This window comes from Petaurus breviceps, unplaced genomic scaffold, assembly GCF_028583685.1.
Source record: "Petaurus breviceps papuanus isolate PSGF00001 unplaced genomic scaffold, PetGlider_PUasm1.0 90491, whole genome shotgun sequence".
Lineage (NCBI taxonomy): Eukaryota > Metazoa > Chordata > Mammalia > Diprotodontia > Petauridae > Petaurus > Petaurus breviceps.
The window spans coordinates 1,716,749-1,737,303 of record NW_027187263.1 but is presented as its reverse complement, the minus strand read 5'-3'; the positions used below and the strand labels follow the sequence as shown (position 1 = coordinate 1,737,303).

The 20,555-nt window shown below is 39.3% G+C and overlaps 1 long non-coding RNA gene across 1 annotated transcript in view; it reads right to left on the bottom strand.

Moving 5' to 3' along the window:
* Window positions 1-5,191: 5,191 nt before the first annotated feature.
* Window positions 5,192-20,555, bottom strand: part of LOC138141786 (uncharacterized) — a 49,883-nt gene continuing 34,519 nt past the window's right edge. The window contains exon 3 of the long non-coding RNA XR_011163260.1: window positions 5,192-5,425. This is a non-coding gene — a long non-coding RNA (uncharacterized lncRNA). The remainder of the gene's footprint in view (window positions 5,426-20,555) is intronic.

Genomic DNA, 20,555 nt, shown 5'->3' with positions numbered 1-20,555 from the left:
CTCCACCATATACAAGGACACACTCAGGGAATTAGTATCTTGTGTTTCTGTTATGGCCTGACCCAGCAGTAATAGTCTAGGGAATAAAACAGGAGTGTTTTGTTTTTACATAAAAAATTCTTTTTAATGAAAGGTCACTTCAGGTGCTGCCCAACTGCAATCATACTGGGGATATTATTTTTATTGTAAGGCAGTAAATGGTTTGCATCTTACTATGCTATTCAGCCTTGGCCCCTAGGAATCATAGCTCTGCTCTGCTAGAACCTTTAGTGAGGCCTTCAGAAGAGCATACAGAGAGTGCATCTTTATTCCATATACATTAGCTATAAAAAGAAATAAAAGGCATTTGTCCCACATTAGCGCAAAATATGCACAACTAAGCAAAGAACATTTTTAAACTCTTCAGGAGAAAAATGGACAAATACATTTTGGGAGAGACAGATTTTCATGGAAGAAGGATCATCAGTCTTGGCACTCCTTTTTCTTAAATTAAATTTTATTTTATTTTCAAAGATCAGTCTTCTCTCTCTCCCACTTCCCTCTCCTCATCTCCACCTTGAGAAAGCAAGAAAAACAAAATCCCTGTTACAAGCATATATAATATAGCCAAGCAAAATATATTTTCTCATTGGTCAGGTCTAAATTTTTTTAAAAGTGTCAATTTGCCCTCTGAGTCTATCACAACAAAAATGAAACTCATTGCACACATGTATAGTCAATCAAAATAAATTTTCACATTGGCCATGTCCTAAAAATATTTCTTATTCTTCATTCCGAGTGCTTCAGAATAATTTAACTTTATAAAAAGAGGTAGGTAGCCTCTTTTTCACTAATTTCACTTTTTCACTCCACTAATAAGAACTTAGCACAGGGGTGGCTAGGTGGCACAGTGAATAGAGCACCAGCCCCGGAGTCAGGAGGACCTGAGTTCAAATCTGACCTCAGATACTTAACACAAAAACTAGCCATGTGACCTTGGGCAAGTCACTTAACCCCAACTGCCCTCCAAAAAGGAAAAAAAATGTCAAAATGTCAAAAGAATTTAGTACAATAGTCTTTCATTATATTTATATATTTGGTACTCATTCCTCATCAGTAAGGACTCTCTGATTGGAAGATTAGAACAAAGAACTCCTTCTAAAACCTCCATTTAAGGAAGGTTCTGTAATGGAAATGGGAATTTGAAGATTTCCCCTGCCCCTTAGTAGGCCTAGGGGGAATTTAAAGACCTTCCCTGCTTTGAAAGTAAACTCTGCCACCTTATAAGCTGAATGTAGTTACATGGAGCCTGTGATGGGAGGAGTTTGCTAAAGAGTAGAGCAGAGCTCACAGGAAGCTCCCCTGCTTTGAAGATAAACTCTGCCTCCTAACAGACTGAATGTAGTCACATGGAGGCTGTGGTGGGAAGAGTGTGCTGAAGGGTACAGCAGAGCCACAGGAAACTGGGAGTCAGAGCTAGACTAGAGGGCTGGGGGAGAGGATGCTCCGACAAGGAGTCAAATAGGCTCATGAGTAAATATTGATCTTATATTGCTTTGTGGGAAGGCTGCAGGATGCTGTGGCTCTCTGTGTTGTTAGGGTTTGTTAACTTCTTTACTACTATGATGGAATTGGCTTGCTGATTTGGGGATTTGGTTTTCTGCTGTCTAAATAAATGCTTCGTTTCTGTCCTCTATGTAGAGAGTTTGTTATATTTTGTGATCGCGCCTCTTGAAGGAATATTTGTAGTCACGGTCTTTATTGTGATTGTGGGCACTGTAAATATTGCATTGGCACTACAAGACCAGTCATCTCTTCATTTCCCACCTGGCTGAATTCTTTTCAACTTCTCCATCACATCCCTCTGGGCCATCACCAGTTGTCTGGACCTATGCCTTACCATTGGACTCTAATGACTCTGGTGAAGAGAATGGGGCTGATGACTTTGCAGAGCTCTGTCATGCTGAAATTCATTCACTTGCAAGTCAAGACACCCTCCCGATGTTATTGGTCTTCTTTTATGACAAAAGACAATCAGGACACATCCCCGTCTTTGATACCTTCCCCAGCATCCCCTCCCCACTCTTCTTCTTCCTCTTGTGTGCTGTCTCCTACCATTAGATTGTTAAATACTTTGAGGTCAGAGATTATCTTTTTTTTTTTTTGCATTTGTATCCCCAGTACTTAGCATAGCACCAGATTTACAGTAGGTACTGAATAGATGCTTATCGACAGATTGACTGAAACAGCAATTAGAATGGAGTTGTGAGACAGTAGTGAAAGGAAGAGATTGATAGAAAAGGTGCTTATGGTCCAGAAGTCTCTTTAGTTGGGAATATGCTCTAACTCTGCATGCCATGAAATCTATCAAGAAGGAAAGGATCCTGGATGATCAGTCAGTCAATCAAAAAACATTTACTAAGGGGATACTAAATGCCAGACATTATGGCTAGGCACTTGAGATACAAATGAAATAAATTAAATATTCCCCATTCTCAAAGAGTTTCTATTCTAGAAAGGGAGATTCCATGTAAATATTTATATATGTATGTGTTTATGATTATATCAGTATATATAGAACCAATGTGTATGAAATAAATATAAGGTACTTAGTGAAGGAGTACACTATCAGTTGAAACAATCTGGGCAAGGAATCATGTTGAAAGAAAGCTATCCTTCACTTGTGCCTTGAAGGAAGTAAGGGATTCTATGAGGCAGAAGTGATGAGGAAGTATTTTCCAGGTATGGGAAGTGGCCAGTGCAAAGATATATAAATGAAAAATGAAGAATTTCTTCATGTGTGAAGAATAGTGAGATACTCAATTTGGCTGGAGAGAAATGTAAAGAAGCTTGAATGGAAAGATTAGGGCCAATTTATAAAGAGTTTTATAAACCAAACAAAAGAATTTCTATTTGATCCTTGAAGCAATAAGAAATCACAAGTGTTTATTGAACAGGGAGTGATACAGTCAGAATTGCAATTGAGGAAAATTACAATGGCACTGTGTGGAGGCCAGATAGGAGTGTGGAGAAACTTGAAAGTGGGAGAATGATTAGGAAGCTATTGTAATGGCCCACATGAGAGGTGATGCTGACCTGAACTAAGGTGGCAGCTGTGTGTAGCAGCAAGCACCCTAGCATACCCAGGATGGCTGCTAGCACAGGTTCTTAGATAGACTTTTCTAAAGGAAAGCAACTCAAAAAAGGTTAACAATCCTACTTTAATAAAACATATCTCATTTACCTAGTTCAGGGGGGAAAGTCAGCACCCTGAACTTCAGAGAATACAAACAGAAGTTACAAGCAGACAAAAGTACATTCAGAGAAAATAACACAATTGAGCAGACAGGGCTTCCAGCTGTCTGACCATCACATACATACCTAGTGAGTCACCAGAGAGAGAAGCACCAACACCTGGGTTTTCAAAGCCGGGGGGGCTCCCCGGCTGCCCAGAGTCTCATCTGATCAAATCATGCAAATCTTCCCAAAGTGAGCCCCAAAGCAAAACCTCACCTCAGAGGTATATATAGCCTTCTCCAGGGTCAGAGAATATCACAACCCTCATGACCCACTTGACTACAAAGTAACAAAAGTTGTGCCTCCTGAAAAACAAGCCTCCCTCAAAGCGGGCTTCTCCTGTGGGCTCTACTCTACCCTTTAGCAAACTCTTCCCACCACAGGGTCCTTATGACCACATTCAGCCTACTGGGGGGCAGAGTTTATTTTCAAATCAGGAAAGGTCAAGTTCAATTTAGGCTTATTAAGTAACAGGGAAGATCTTCAAATGACCATTACACTGTGAGAGTAGTGTTAAAGGGTCGGATGTGAGAGATGTTGCAGAAGTTCAGTTGACAAGGTTTGACTACTTACTGGATATGTGGGTTGAGAGGTGGGGATAATGCTGAGGTTACGAAGCTGGAAAACTAGAAGAATAGCGGTGCCTTTGATAGAAATAAGGAAGATCAGTAGATGGAAGGCAGTTGGGGGGAAAGATTAATAAACATTTTAGACATATTAAGTTTGAGATGCCTATGAGATAACCCATTTAGAAGGTCTAATAGTTAGTGATAGAGGATTGGAGCTTAGGAGAGAGACTGAGGCTGGATGTAGAGAGCTGGGAGTCGTTTTCAGAGAGATGTTAAATTAAAATTGTGCATGCTGGTGAGGTCAACAGAGAGAGAAGAAGACTACTGAAATATTCTTGTGGAAGCTATTTGTCTTCCATCGTCGGGTCTGTCCCATCTGGCAGGAGGGCTGCAGTAGAGCCCTCAGCCCAAGACGTTTCAGTTCTTCAGACACTGCTAAGTTTCACGTCTCCTAGTCACATAACAACATTCGTAGAATGTTGATTTAAAAAAAAAGATGACCCTTTATTTCCAGGGAAGTTTGGGATCATCAAAGAAATAATAACTAGCATTTATACTGTTGGTTTTTTAAAAGTTGGCTAAGCATTTTACATATATTTTACATATATTACCTTATTTCATCCTCACAAGGTAGGTACCACCTTTATTCCCATTTTACAGATGAGGAAAAGGAGGCTTAGAGAGCTCAAGTGACTCCTCTAGGGTCACACAGTTAAGACATGTCTAAGATAGGATTAGAACTCAGGTCTTCCTGAGTTCAAGTCTTGTGCTCTATCCAATAATGCCACCTGGCTGCCTTGCAATTTCCTGAGATTATCTAGCCCATCCTTCTCCTCCTGTTTAATTCTACTCATTGAAATAGGTCATAGGATAAAACAAATATTCCTTTCAGGGATTTATGAATGTCAATTGAGTACAAATAAAAGAACTGAAACTTCACATTTATTTGTGTTTTCTTTATCATCACCTAGAGGAAACTAGGTAATACAGCCAGGCCTGGAGTTAGGAATCCCTAAGTCCCAATTCAGCCTCAGACTTACTAGCTGTGTGACCCTGAGAAAGACACTTCCCCTCTGTCTGCCTTGGTTTCCTCAACTGTAAAATGGGGACGATAATAATAGCACCCATCTCACAGGGTTGTTATAAGAACCAGATGAGATAATATTTGCAAATTGCTTAGTTTGGTTCCTGGCACACAGTAAACCCTTAATCCTTATTCCCTCCCCATCAGAAGGACTAATATAAGGTTTAAATAAACAACTAGTGATAAGGAACAACCTTTCCCACTTCTTTCTTTAGAATTGCTTTGTTCTCTTGGAAATCTTTAGAGAAAAGCATAATTATAGCACAATGGGCAAATTCATCTGAGTTTTGTAAGTAGATTAAATAATTTTGATAAATTATGTTTGCTATTTTTCCTCAAAGCAAAAGAAGTTATCATGAACTAACTTGGCAGCCCAGAAACCTCCTTGCCAAAGGAAACCGAATGTAAAGCTCTCTCTGAAAGTGCAATACCAAGAAATGATATCCAAGGGCCTCTTGCTCATGGGGCTGGCAGCATTTAGTTCAGTCTTGAGAAACTGGAAGAGAGAACAGAATTAGGAGTGAGGAATAAAGAGAAAACAGCGATCTATGAAACAGCCATGGTTCATTTTCTATTTTTTCCTTTAGAAATATTATATACATATATCATATATTATACGTATATGAGTGTATATGAATAGTAAGACTGATTTTTTTTTCCTGACTTATGACAGCAGGGTCATCTGCCTCATTGCCTCAACATACATGAAATGTGCTTTTCTGGATGCTTTTTACAATGCTGATGCTGAGAGGCATGACTAGAACTTTCAAGTGAGGCTCTCTATGAATTATATGGAGCTTTCCTTGCATACTGATGTGTGATTTCCCCTGTAGCATTGGCGTAATGGAGCGATAACATAATTCAGTTCTACTGTATGTCTAGGCTGGTCTCTTTCCTAATTCTCTAAAGAAATGATGAAAGACACCAGGTGTGGGGAATACAGTACACACCTGTAATCTTTTCTCTTGGGGAGGCTGAAGGTGGTGGATCTCTTCAGTTTATAAATTCTAAGCTGAAGTAGTGGGGAGGGAGAGAGAAGAAAGAAGAAATGAAGGAAAGAAGGAAGAAGGAAGGAAGGGAGGGAAAAAAGGAAGGAAGAAAGGGAGGGAGGAAGGCAGGAAAGGAAAGAATAAGAAGAAACTAGGGAGATAAAAAAAAGAGTCAAGGGAGGAGTAAAGAAAGAAAGGGAAGGAAACGAGGGACAAAGGGAGAGAGGGAGGGAGGGAGGAAGGACTATTGAAAAAACAAGGACAAATTCTGATTCTTTTTTTTTAGTGACCAAAGAAAATTAAAGAAAGATATCACTTAAGGCAGACTTCTGAGAGTTCTTGTTTTCTTCGGTCCCCAATACAACTTTTGCAAGGACAAGGGAAGTGACTTCTCTCTTCAGAAGCAGTTTGTTCTACAACTACAGTCTCTCTCAAGGTACACAATATCAGCAATGCAATACTAAAATCCTAATCAATTCTAGAGAAACAGGCAGCCAAAGTCAGCAACAGTCTTCTGTTTCCCTGTAGGCAATAACCCCTCAGCAGCCTCCTTGTCTATGTAGCTTTGGAAGTTTGCAAAGTCCCCATGGGCCAGCAGCTGCAGATGGAAACATAAGCTGAAGAAGTCTCAATGTTCTGGGAGGTTTGGGGGATGGGGGGTGGGGAGGGGTGAGAAATTGTTGCTTTAGAGGAAAGACTGTCTCTTATCTGTAGCTGCCCACTTCCTTTCAACCTTTTCTCTGTTTCCCCTTTTCTCAACCTTCTGTCTGATCATTTAAACACTCAGAGACATTATGCAAGTAAGTGCCCAACCAGTGTTGAAGAGCGAGACACTGACTTTTTTGCATGTATCATTATCCAGCAAGGTCATAGCAAAAAAAGATTCCAGGGATCTTGCAAAGAAATTATTGAAATCGACCACTCAGCAAATAAAAGTAATGACAAAGGAAAGGGTGGGGATGGAGAATAGGTTTAGCAGTATCTGTTGGTTAGCTAGTTAACCAGCATTTACTAATCTACTATGTGCTAGGCACTGTGGAACATAAAACTAGCACTTCAACCTTAGCCTTGCTTACAGTCTTGATGTGAGAGAAAGAACAGGTGCTTCCTAAGAAATCAGGCTTGCCCCAGTGCCATTCAATACCCCCTCATGTAAAAACATCCAGCCTCCCAACTTTAACGGTATTCTTCCTGTCCAACTGGAACGTGTGTTCCCTGGGAAGCAACCGAAGATGGTACGGCAACAATATGTAAATTAACAAAGTGAAAATGGAATACAAAGATGAGATTTGAAATTCTATGTGCGGCGCTAGTCTCCTGGTGACCTTACTGTAGAAAAGCAAACATATCCGCCTCAGAGAGGCAGCAATGCACATACCAAAATAATCCTTGCTACTCCAACATTCTTTGATCTAGCAAAAAAAGCCCTCAGAAGGGGATAGAATATACAATAAATGTTGTATCACAAAGCCAAAATGTCAAGGGAGGGAATGAAAACATTAAAGGTTTGTAGTGCTGTATAAAGAGAAAATCCCCTCCATTTTGGATTATTTAAAATGGTTACTATTAAAAGCCTTTATTAGTTAAAAGGAACAATCGCTCAACATACTGTTGTTTCCCTAATTTCTATTCTTGTCCCTTGTTTTGAGTTGACTTTTCCAGGAGCCCCTTCAAAGTGTTAATTGCTTTTTTTAGGCTGCTCCTGCACAACTGGTAATACTTTGACCAAAGATCTGATTAGCACCAAGAACAGAATAAAGAAAACTCTGTACACCTTTGTTTTCCTTCAGGGTCAAAAGAGGCCCCATTTCTTTTGTACTCAGGACCTGCCCTAGATAAAATGATTAATTCTGTGCCGTGGAGGAAGCATTATAGGCAGACTCTGGGTGATCTCTTAGTTCACCTACATTTATTTCTGAAGGATAGAAAGGGGAAGAAAGAGGCAAGACATATACAGACAAGCCTGTTGAAATGTTTTAGTCTCTCTTTCTTAGCCAACTGTGACTTTCAAGTTTTACCAGTGTTACCAAAACCATCTTACTTTTCTTCTCCTTCCTGCCTCTGTCATGTGATCACACTCATTATCAAAGAGAACATAATATATGACTATAGGTTGACTGATTACAAAAACAAAGGAGAGAAATAGGGCCTGGGCCTGTGATTTCATTGGTATAGCCAATTCCCAAGTATGGAAACTCCCTCTATCTTTATAGATTGGCTTCTTCTCAGCAAATCATGGCTTTCAAGAGTTGGGCAGAACAGAGATATCACAAGACAGGCTACTTGGAGCTATAACACTTTAGAGTACAGTTGAAATGAATTAAAATGCAATTAGGAAATATTTAATAAAATAAATAAAAATATAACCAAGTATAGATAATGTTAATATGTGGTTTTCCAAGTCAATATTATCCCACTGGGACACTTAAGTATGGCTTAGTAGTCTCATTTCTATCTGAGTTTCACACCCCAGCCTAGAGTACTGAGAAACATCACAGAGCTAATAATCATCTGAGGTTGTAGTTGAACCTGGGTCTTCCTGTCTTTGAGGCTGGCTCTCTATCCGTGATACCATCCTACAAATTAATATTAATAATGGTAACAATAACAATAGCTAACATGTATAAAGGATTTGAAGGTTTACAAAACGCTTAAGAAATAGTGATCCATTTTATCTTCACAACAACCCTGGGAGGCTGGTGATGTTATTGTCCCCATTTTACAGATGGGTAAATTGTGGCCGATGAAAGTTAAAAGATGTGCCCAGAGCCACACTGCTAGTCATGTGAATGATTTTGAACTTAGATCTCTCTGACTTGAAGCTCACTGTGACATCTAGCTATCTCTTATAAAAGCAAACATATGCAAAAATCCAGACTGTTTGTCAAACAGAAACCTTGGGAGGTTATATTCCAAGAATCACACTTATTTCAGTGATGGGTCCATGGTAAATAACTTTTCATAATATTTTTATATTAGCCTTCAGACCAATGTATTAGTCACACAAGAAGCTTTTGTAGTTTTTCAGTTGTGTCTGACTCTTTGTGACTCTGAGGACTATAGCGTGCCAATATTGTCCATGGGGTTTTCTTGGCAAGGATACTGGAGTAGTTTGTCATTTCCTTCTGTAGAGGCAAACAGAGGTTAAGGGACTTGCCTAGGGTCATATAGCTAGTGTCTGAGGCCATATTTGAACTCAGGTCTTCCTGACTCCAGGCCCAGTACTCTATCCACTGAACCCCCTAGCTGGCCCTCAGCTTTGGTATACGTGTTAAAAAATCAGTCCTTTTAACATTGTAGTCCTACCACTAACATTCCAGGCAACATCCTTGATTTCTGAAGCCCTGATTCTCCTGTGCTTGCAAATAGGAAGGAAATCTGCAGTGTGATAGATGGTAGTGTTTCCTCTTTGCTTCAGGCTTACTCTCCATCAGCAAGCTGGTAATATGGTAGGCGTGCAGACTGGGAACCTGAGTCAGCTTTCTCAGTTGAACATCCATCAGCTGCTGTGAGGAGCCATGGATTGGCAGGAGTTTGCCAGGGAATGGGCCATTTCTTGTCACTCTCATCATTAGTAGAGTATGGATTAGTGGCAGCAGGGTTATTCATACAATATTTAATGAATTTATATAATTAGACCACTTTTCATTAGGGCCTGATGTAATGAAACCACAAACACTTCTCAAAAAGCAGGGGATCCAGCTGGAGGATGTTGACTTTATTTATTCAGCACAGGCAAATACACAACCATAGGCCTCTGGAAACTTGAGCAAGTAGAAATATCACCACTGAAACACCCAAAGTGGCCAAAAAAGAGAAGGTACTCCATCTGCATGGGGAATTGGCTGGGGAAAAGGCATAACTTGTGTGTACTTATTCATGTTGAGAGGCATGGCTAAAACTCACTTGAGATGACTATGACTAGACAGGCTTTCACTTCATTTTAATGCCTAATTTCACCTGTGCCATGTTCCAGACCATGGAATAATATAAATCAACAGTATTTTACTGAAAGCCTACTACATCAATCATCTAAGTACTCTATTGAGCTTTTGTATTATCTGTTAACTAGTTATATGTTTGGTTTATGCATCTGATCAACAATAAACAAAAAAGGGAAAGGAAAAAAGAAAGGGAAAATGATTTACCCTTTTAAGGGGAAAATTTGAGTCATATTGGCAGGCACTATACTAAGTGCTTTTTGCAAAAATTATCTCATTTGATTCTCACAATAACCTGCAAGGTAGTGCTATTATTATGCCCATTTTACAGTTGAGGAAACCGAGGCAAACAGAGGTTAAGTGACTTGCCCAGGGTTATACAGCTAGTCAATATCTGAGACAGAATTTGAATTCAGGCACTTTCTTCAATCTGCCACCTAACTGCCCTAGTAGCATATAGATCCCCAACTCCTCCCTGGGTAGTCAAGCAGACTTCCTAATAGCAGCCCTCTGGGGAACTGGGATCTCTGCTTTGCCTCTGGAGCAGTTTGCCTCCAATCAGAGGGTGTCTTCTATACCACTTGCCCTGAAGTGCAAAAATTTCTAGTTCTAGCTCTGATCTCAGAATCTCATATTTTGAGAAGAATCAGAATTGAAGGTGCCCTAAAGGTTAATGGGAAGACCATTTAGTGGACCAAAGTGGGCAGCTATATGTTGCCAAGAATAGCTTAAGTGACAGGTGGCTAGGCGGCACAGTGAGTACAGCGCCGGCCCTGAAGTCAGGAGGACCTGAGTTCAGACCCGGCCTCAGACACTTACACACACACACACACACACACACACACACACACACACACACACACAAACTAGCCATGTGACCTTGGGCAAGTTACTTAACCCCAACCGCCCTCCAAAAAGCAAAAAAAAAAAAGAATAACTTAAGTGTGAGGCAAAGCGAAAATGGCAGAATGCCAGGAAGTTCTACCCCACAACTCATTCACATAGGTCTAGAAAATGCAATGGACCAAGTCCTGATTGGAAAAATAGAAGGGGAAAAAATATGGTGAGTCGTTTTACTGGCTCATATTGACAAAGGGAGATAGAGAGAACTGCAGATGCTGGCAATAGATACGTCCAGGAACAGCCTGGGCTCATTGCTCAGACCCAAACCCAGGTCAAGAACCTCAGCTCAGGAGGGCTTCGATTAGACTTTGCCCTAGATCAGACAGTTGTAGGAGCACTGAAAGCTTTCAGGTCCCTAGCCTGAATTGTCTCTGAGATTCTGGAACAACTCCACTACTCCAAGAAAGCAGTAGAAAGACCCTATAAGACACAAATTCAGGCCAAACATTAGAGCCTGGCCCTATCACAAAGTCTAAAGTCAGGAACTAGATTGGAAGAAGGAGCAAACAAAAAATACAGGAAAAACTGGGAAAATTTTAGAAGGAAGGCGCTAAAATGAAAGTGGAACAGGAATATATAAAGGAATGAAATGAAATCAGTCAAGAAAGGAATAGTCAGTTCTTATTGTTTTCAGATGTTGCCGTTGTTTTCAGACAAGAGAAAGGGGGAGTTTCTACTGTAGAATAAAGTGAAACATGAAAACAGAACCTATAATATCTGTAGTTCTGTTATTACAAAACAAAAAAAATCAGTGGGCTTGAATTGTAGCAGGAATGATACACTGTCAATAGCATTAAATGATTCAAGGTATTTGCAGATACAGTGACTTTTTAAAAAGCTGTCAAGGTAGAGTGTAGACTTAACATCATTGATATTTTCAAAGGCTAAATGTGAAATCCATCCATCAAGGCTAGACTAAGGATAAGGAAATTTATCATGCCATAATGTTATTATAACTTGTACTTTACAAGAAATAACTGCTTAATACTTGACTCATTCACACTCTTACAAGCTAGGTGATCCAACAAAAAGAGTTATAAGGAGTCTTTTAAAAAATATATATTTTGAGAGTGAGTCAGCAACAAAATGTAGAAAACTTGCCTTCCTATCCAACATTCTCCTAAGAACAAAGAGTTGGATATCACCTGTATTTTTAAGGGATCCCTTCTTGAGTAAATTATCTGATGGGAGAAACTGTAATTTAATTGGTGGAAGGAAGATCTACTGAAACAGATCTATATCTGCTCCACAACTTATAGTCTTAAACTGTTGGCACTGAGAAGTTAAATGACTTGTCCAGGGTCATACGGCCATTGTTTCAGAGGCAGTCCTTGGATCAAAGTTTTCCTAACTCTGCCACCTGCTCTTTATTCACTGCACCATGTTTCATGTCACATAGGCAATTCTTTGCATTAGGAATAGGAAATAGAGCTGTGATTTTACTAGTATAGAGGCAGCTAGGTGGTACAGTGAATAGTCTGTGGGACTTGGAATCAGGAAGATTTGAGCTTAAATTTGACTTCAGATATTGACTAGTTGTGTGATTCTGGGCAAACACTTCATCTCTGCTCGCCTCAGTTTCCTCAACTTTAAAATGGAGACAATAACCACCTGCCTTTCAGGATTGTTGTGAGAATCAGATGAGATATTTGTAAGGCACCTAACATAGTTCCACATAGTAGGCTCTATATCAATGCTTATTCTCTTGCCTAGTACAGGGAACTCCAGGGAGAGTCAAATGGAAGGGGGGTGGTGGTAATATTTGTAAAGTACTTAGCCCAGTGCTTGCCATATAACAGATACCATATAAATGCTTATTCCCCTCCCCAGTATAAGGAACTCTAAGGTGAAAAAACTTCATCTATCAATGTAAATGTAGGCACTTTTCTATCCAACCTATAATCTTAGAGGGTTGCTTGGGGGCACTGAAATATTATGTGATTTGCCCAGGGTCACAAAACCAGTTTGTTTCAAAGGCAAGACTTGAACCCAAGCCTCCCTGGCCTTGAAGTTGACTCTCTAGCAGCCATACCATACTGACTCTTTAATTCTTTAAATTATTTTGAACTAAACTGACATTAAATAAAATACTCCTTCATATTCACTTTCTTATTGCACGGGCTGTTCATGCCAACATATTTATGGTGAATCCCACTTGATTCTATGGAGATTATTTTAGCTTAAAAAAAAACCCATCATACTCAGGATTCATGTTTCAGTTTTACTGTGAGTTGGTATATTATTTTTTTAAAAAATTAAGAGCTTCTCTTTTAATATGTAAAAATATCATAAAGCAATTTTCAGATCATGATATTGATGTTGATTTATAGATATATTGCTGCAGATAATCAGCTGAAGAGCTCAGAGACCCCAAATCATTCTGTAGGAAGCAAGCTGTCTATTTCTTTAGAATCTGCTCATTCATTCCCAGCAGGGAATCCTGCCCTAAATAGGGACAGAAAGCTTGCCTTAATAAACACAATATTTCATATGTCAAAGATGGGATTATTTAATTTAACAGGGAGCAAATATTATAAAAAAGATAGAAAACCGTATGCACATTCTCATGTCGAACAGGTTAGCCTTGACCTTGGTGATGACGAGTTTCTTCCATTCCAGACTTTGGGCTGGCGAAGAGACAGAATGATTTGGGGACTGATAATGTTTGTGGCTTATGCACAATTAAAGGTATAAACACAGATCTACACATTTAGTGAGGTCTATCAAGATATTTATATTTGCAATGAGAAGTTTGGACTAAAGCTCACAATTGGTTTAGATATGTGATTTCAGCTATCTATTAGTAATATGCAATTTATAGTCTAACAGAGGTACTTAGGGCACTGAGAGGTTAAGTGGCTTTCCAAAGTCACATAGCCAGTATATGTCAGAGACAGGACTTAAACTCCCTTCTTTCTCACTTGTAAGTATGTTAGTAAGGCAGTTCACTATCCAGACTCTGTACTCTTCTACTATTGTTAAAATTATCAAAATTAACTACAAGGCAAAATTGGGCCATACTAGTACCACCAAAAGACAGAAGAGGGCTCTGTCAACATATATAATTACTATATACTTAATTTTTAGCTCTTGCTCTATGAGACTGTAATTAATACAAAAAAAGATGCCTGCAAAGATTTCCTTTTTTTAGATTCCAAATTCCTGGAGAACAGGAACCAAGTTTTCTATGTCTTGTTGTGGAAAGGGTCCTGGCTTGGAAGTCAAAGGACTGAATTTGAAACTTGATTCTGCTACTTATTACATTCGTGACCTTGGGGAAGTCATTTAACCTCCATCACAGTTGCATCACCTATAAGATAAGATGGTTAGAATAGATGAATTCCAAAGTTCCATCCTAGATCTATGATCCTATGATTGGATATCTAGCCCTGCATACAATGGATAATCAATAATTATTGCCTGACTAAACCATATTGCTACAGAGAGAAGGACACTACTTGGTGCAGAAGTATCCACTACAAGGCCTCATTACAGGCCTGCAATTCTCCTAAGTGGGGCTAAAGCAGATGAAAATGTAATTGAGAAATATTTAACAAAATAAAATAGAATAGAACATTTTCTATGTCAGTTATAATATCTGATTTTCTAAGTCAATATGTGGTCAGCAGGAATCCTTATGTAAGGGTCAGTGAACCCATATCTATTTGAGTTTGATGTCACTGGTTTAGTATATAGTTTTTCTATCTACAGTGGCTACTACTGTTACAAAAATATTATGTTATGTATGTCCATCACTACAAATCAATAGAAGGTATTCTGTATTCAGATATACAGCAGCAGAAATGTGATGTTCAGTTAGGGATATGGGAGTGATTGGTGATTTTGTTAGTGTAAGAACACCTTCCACCAAAAGGCAAATGGTAATCTATCTATAACTAGATAAGTTCTAGGGAGTTGCCTGGGAACCATGGAAATAAGGTGGTTGTCCAAATAAGCCTTTGTCCAAGGGCACACAGTTAATAAAAGTCAGAGGTGGGATCTGAACCTTGGTCTTCTTGAGTTCAAGTACCAAACTCTATCTGCTACCCTATACTGACTCATTTAGGAAGACTAGGGGGAAAAAAAAAAACCTTGAAATACTATACATTACATAAGATAGATTTCCCACCTATAGAACTCACTACTAAATTTTCATCTTTAGTATACAATCAATCAAACCAAAAAGCTTTGTGTCTTTAACATTTTGTCCATTTGTAACAAGTCTAAAATATACATATTTCTATTATCCCCTCCAAAAAAAAAAACCCAGAAAGAAATGTCTTTCTTTGGGGGGGGGGAAAAATCCCTTCCTAGCATTATAAACTTATTACTTCTATATGATTTACTCAGATAATTTTGCCACAATATTTTGAAATCAAAATTCTGTCGATTGCCATCTATATTAGCTCAGTTTGGACTGTCGTGAGATCATTGTTATAATATGAATTCCATTTGCATGCATTAAAATACAGCACAGAAAGCAACTCTTGTGCATGCTAAATAGTTATTTTTCCTAAACTTAAATCTCTCAGGTAGTTCATTTTTATTCCCTTAGCTCCCAGAGGTATTTTTCTGCATTAAGAAGAGCCTGCATGCAAACATTTATTTTATAAGATTCTAATCAGACATCTTTGCTTACTTATTACATTTTCTTGATTTTCCTCCCTTCGTTTTCATTGCTGGCGATGCCTCCATGAAAGCTGAATCTTTTAAGAGTTCACATTCTCCTGCTGCTTCTTGCTCACCTGAAGTCAGCCTCCCCTGTTGCAAAGGGCATGCGCTAATGAGCGGAGGCACAAGTGAGTATCAGAAAAGAAAAATGAAAAGACTATAATCACATTAATGGAATGAACAGAGTCGGGGTCGGGGGTATGGGGAGATTTTTAGGCAGAAGCTCAAAGCTATTTTGAAAAGTCAAACAGTGATGGAATCCTCTTTATCTTCACCTCTTCAACCTCCTGCCATCACTGTGTTCCCTACCCAGGCCAAGGCAGTCCACAACAACAGGCTTGTAGAAGCCACCGGAAGGAGATGCCACCACATCTCACACAGAGAAATTGGTATTCATTAAATACATTGTGCTATTTTAAACCATACCTCAGCCTGCGGGCGGGTGTTTGCCTGAAGGTAGGTCATTGAAAGTCAATGCAAATTAGGGCAGTTCCCTAGGAGCAAAAATTAACTTGTAGGAACTTGGTAGGCACGGGTCTTTTGCAGCTCAGTAACCTTTGGCACTGCTAGGGATAGAATCCCTGTATCTCCCAAGTGAGGTCCTTAGACAGACTAGTGATAGAAAAGGCTTTCCCAGTAGAGCATTCCAATTCCAATGCACTAAATGGTTTCTTCATTTGTATCTGAACTGACATCACTATAAATGAAAATAATAGGGGGATCTAATGCCATACAAAGTAAGCACTCTACAATATGGTAATTTCATCACTAGTTACCATCTTTTTTTTTTAAAAAGCAATTGGGGTTAAGTAACTTGCTCAAGGTTACACGGCCAGTTATTATTTCTGGGTGTGGTGCTGAGTATCTGAGCCCAGATTTGATCCAGATCATCCCGACACTGGAGCCGGTGCTCTTACTCGCTGAGCTACCTGGCCGCTCCAACTAGTTACCATCTTACTTTGAGCAATATTCTGCTCAAACACAACTTCAAGTATAAACCACAAGTCTAGACACATTGGGTGTGAAGCAGGCTGCCTATTTTTTTAATGTCTTATTCATAATTTACGTTGTAAATAATAAATCCTGAGCACAAAACTATTGTTGCTTCAAAAAAGGTGTGAGCGTAGAATAGTAAATTGGTTGATTAAGACTTGAGCAACTATTATTAAATTTAATTGGCTAAAGATGCTCAATCTTGTCCTTGACCTAAGTTGGTTCAAATCCTCATTCATCCACTTACTAACTCTGTGACTTTAGGCAAATTACTTTGGGCTTCAGCTCCCATCTGTAAAATGAGGACTGCTATATTGTTCATCCTTCATTTTGAAGGGAACCAATGACATCTTGGAGTGATGTCCCTCAATAAATCATCAATAGACATTTATTAAATACCTACTATATTCTGGGGACTGTGAGGCAAAAGACTGTCTGCCCAAGAACTGGATTTAAGTAAGGCAGAATTGCACAAAATCATCAGCCTCACTCTCTCTTACTGATTCAGTGAAGCCCAGAGACAGAACAAAAGCCAAGAAGCCTGGCAATGGCCTAGGATTCAGTGAATGACCTTGGTGTCATCTAAGCAATATATGAATGCTAGATATTACTATGTAGACACTTTGCCTCCTACTTCTCTGTCCTGCTGACTGACTCTAGTCATTTTTGTTTTGCTTCTTGTAAGCTGATTAAATCAAAAGACGAAGAGAATTATAAGAATTATGAGCCAATTTAGGGCTTAAAAATCCCAAGCACTAGATGTCAAAATGGTGACCAGAAATTCCATAGTGGTATTTAAATTTGGTTGGATTAGATGGTCTCTGAAGTCCCTTCAAGATTTGAACTATGACCCCTTTATGATCCTAAGTGATTACTTTCCATATCTCACTGGGGTCTGGGTTTATATCTAAATCACTCCCAGAGAATTCTTGCCTTTCTAGGATTTCTTCCTTTTATAGGCATTAGTTGGGAATTATGTGATGGAGTAAGTGGGGTGTTCTTCCTGAAGAACACAGAGCTCTGGTCTTAGTCAGTCATTAAAAATTTATTAAGTGCTTACTTCATGCTAGGAACTTTACTAAGCACTAAGAATACAAAAAAAAAGGCAAATACATTGTCCCTGACCTCAAGTAGTTCACAATCTAATGGAGGAAACAACATGCAAATAGCTATCTATAAAACTATATAACTATATATATATATGTATGTGTATGTATATATGTACACACACATACAAACAGGGAAAGCAGTAAGAAGAGGTGGGGGGAGAGGAAAAGAGTCATGAAAAGACATCCTGTATAAGGCAGGAGAGCTGGGAGATGGACAGTCATATAAAATGAACAACAAATACGGAAATAAAGCTAGATCATAGAGCATATGAATGAGGATAAAATGTAAGAAGACTAGAAATGTAGTAATGAGTGAGCCAAACATCAATAAACATTTATTGAGCAACTACTATGTGCTGGGCACTGTGATACATGCTGGGGAAACAAAAAGAGGCAAGAAACAGTCCCTGCCCTCAAGAAGTTTATAATTTAATGGGAGTCTGAGAAGAATGCGAATGATTTTAAAATACCAACCCAAGGATTTTATATTTGATCCTGGATGTAATAAGATATTGTTGAAGTTTATTGAGAAGAAGAGTGGGGTGACATGGTCAGATCTTCACAATTTGGCAGTTGAGCATTGGACAGACTTGAGTGAGAAAGATTTGGATGAAGATCCAACAAGAGACTCTAAGAAAGAGAGTTCAAACAGATAGGAAAACCCAGAGAAAGCAGCATCACAAACCTCTAAAGAGAAGAGAATATCTAGGAAGACAGGGTGATCGAGTGTCAAAGGCTTTGGAGAGGTCAAGAAGGATGAGGAATGAGAAGAGGTCATTAGATTTCTCAATTAAGAGATCATTGGTAACTTTGAGCAGAGAAGTTTCTGCTGAACAATGAGGTCTGAAGCCAGACTGAAGAAGGTCCAGAAGCAACTGAGAGGAGAGTACATGGAGGCAGTTAGTGTAGACTGTTTTCTTGAGGAGTTTAGCCAAGAAGAGAAATATAAGACTAAAGCTAATAGGAATGATCAAATCAAATGAGGGATGTTTTCTTTAAAGTCTAGAGGATAAATGGACATCTCTGTAGGCAGCAGGGGAGGAGTTAGTACTCTGGGGGAGACTGAAGATTACACAGAATAGGGATGACAGAAAGGGCAATCTGCTGAAGAAGATGGGAGGGGAGGGGATTCAGGTTGCATATTGAGAGGTTTGCTTTTCAAGGAGGACTACCTCCTTATGTGAGACAGGTGTAAAGGTGGAGAGTCTGGGTGGGGAAGAAGGATGCCTGAATAACTGAAATGAGGAGAAAAGAAAAGGAAACTCCTGGCAAATAGCTTAAGGCATTTGGTTTTTGTTCTTCTGGGGAGAAGCATTGAGGCAATGTCTTCTGCTAGAGGAAGAAGAGGGGAATGGAGAAGAGCCTTCTGTGGGAGGCTTCGCTTTCATGTTGGCCTGCAGAGTCTCTCAGGGTGGGACTAACTCTAAACTAAGTTGGCATCTTTAGCATTCTTCCTTTATCTTTTCACCTTTTGATATGCCCTATTTCAATGGCACTAGTAGCCAGTCCACTTATACACTGTGCAATTTACCATTTATGTGGATATATTAGCTAACTCATAGAAAAGAAAAAAATTTAAAGTGTATACATTGAGATAATTGTATATTATGCTACTTGATTTTTGCCTGATAGCTCTAGATAATTAATAGGAAATTAATAGATAGACAGCCAGGTGGTACACTAGACAGAGCCCTGGACCTGGAGTCAGGAAGACCTGAATTCAAATCTAGCCTTATACACTTACTGGCTATGTGGCCCTGAGTCAATTACTTAACCTCCGTCTGCCTTAGTTTCTTTATCTGAAAAATGGAGATGATAGTAGCAACTCCCAGGGTTGTTGTGAGAACAAAATAAGAGATTTGTTAAGAGTTTTGCAAACCCGAAATAGCTATGTAAATGCTAGTTGTTGTGGTTAATATCCCTAAAGTATAGCAGACAAGATGAACTCTGGATCTTTAAAATGTAATACGCTAAAAGTCTGGTTAGTTTGATATCAGGTAGTTTGAAGTAAGCTTTCTAATGATTTTTGTTCTACAGGTCTAGAACAAGTACCATAACACTAAGCTCTGAAGTAGGAAACAGCTCACCAGAAAGGGCTCTTGATTACATTGCCAAGGGCTCAGATATGAGTCCTTTCCACTTTTTTTACAATCTTATGTAAAAAAAGATCCTGGGAGGGGCAGCCAGGTAGCACAGTGAGTAAGAGCACCGGCTCCAGTGTCAGGATGAAAAACCTTGAGCAAGTTACTTAACCCCAATTGCTTTAAAAAAAAAAAAAGATCCAGGGAGATATAGGAAGATGCTGGGCTAGAGAGTAGTGGTTAGAAACTGCAGATACAAATTTAGGCTCATTGTAAAGGAAAACTCAAAAAGTTTACCTGATAGTACACCTAGTCTTAACTCTATGATTTGATACTTTAATGATTTGTTGAGTTCTAGCATTCCAGCCCCCTTGACCTTCCATCAGTTCCACCAAGTCATACTCTCAGAATGCCCAGTTATGATGGGCATAACTAAAGGAAATAAAAAGTAAATGGGAACTGAGCAAATGGAGATAGAGAGGAAGAAGGGGAAAGGAGCAGGGAAGGGGGGAGAAAGGGAGGGAGGAAGATGGAAAATGGGAAGAGGTGGAGGGGGGAGAGAGCCGATTTCACCCATTATAAATTGGACCTGGATGATGTGTATCAACCCTTTTACTCTTCTCTCATTGACTCCCTGACTAATTCCCCAAAGTAACTGTTGCAAATCATTTGCTCTCTCTCTCTCCAAACCCCTCAAATGCCCTCCTTACCACCACACACAAGCAGATTTCTTTGTCACTTACTTCACCAAATTAAGATACTGCAACCTGAGTTCCTTTACTTCTCTCCATTTCTTGATGTACTACATTATCACCTGCTCCCACCTCATTCATTCATTTTTTTTGGAGGGAAATTGGGGTTAAGTAACTTGCCCAAGGTTAGACGGCTAGTCTGTGTGTGTGTGTGTGTGTGTGTGTGTGTGTGTGTGTGTGTGTGTGT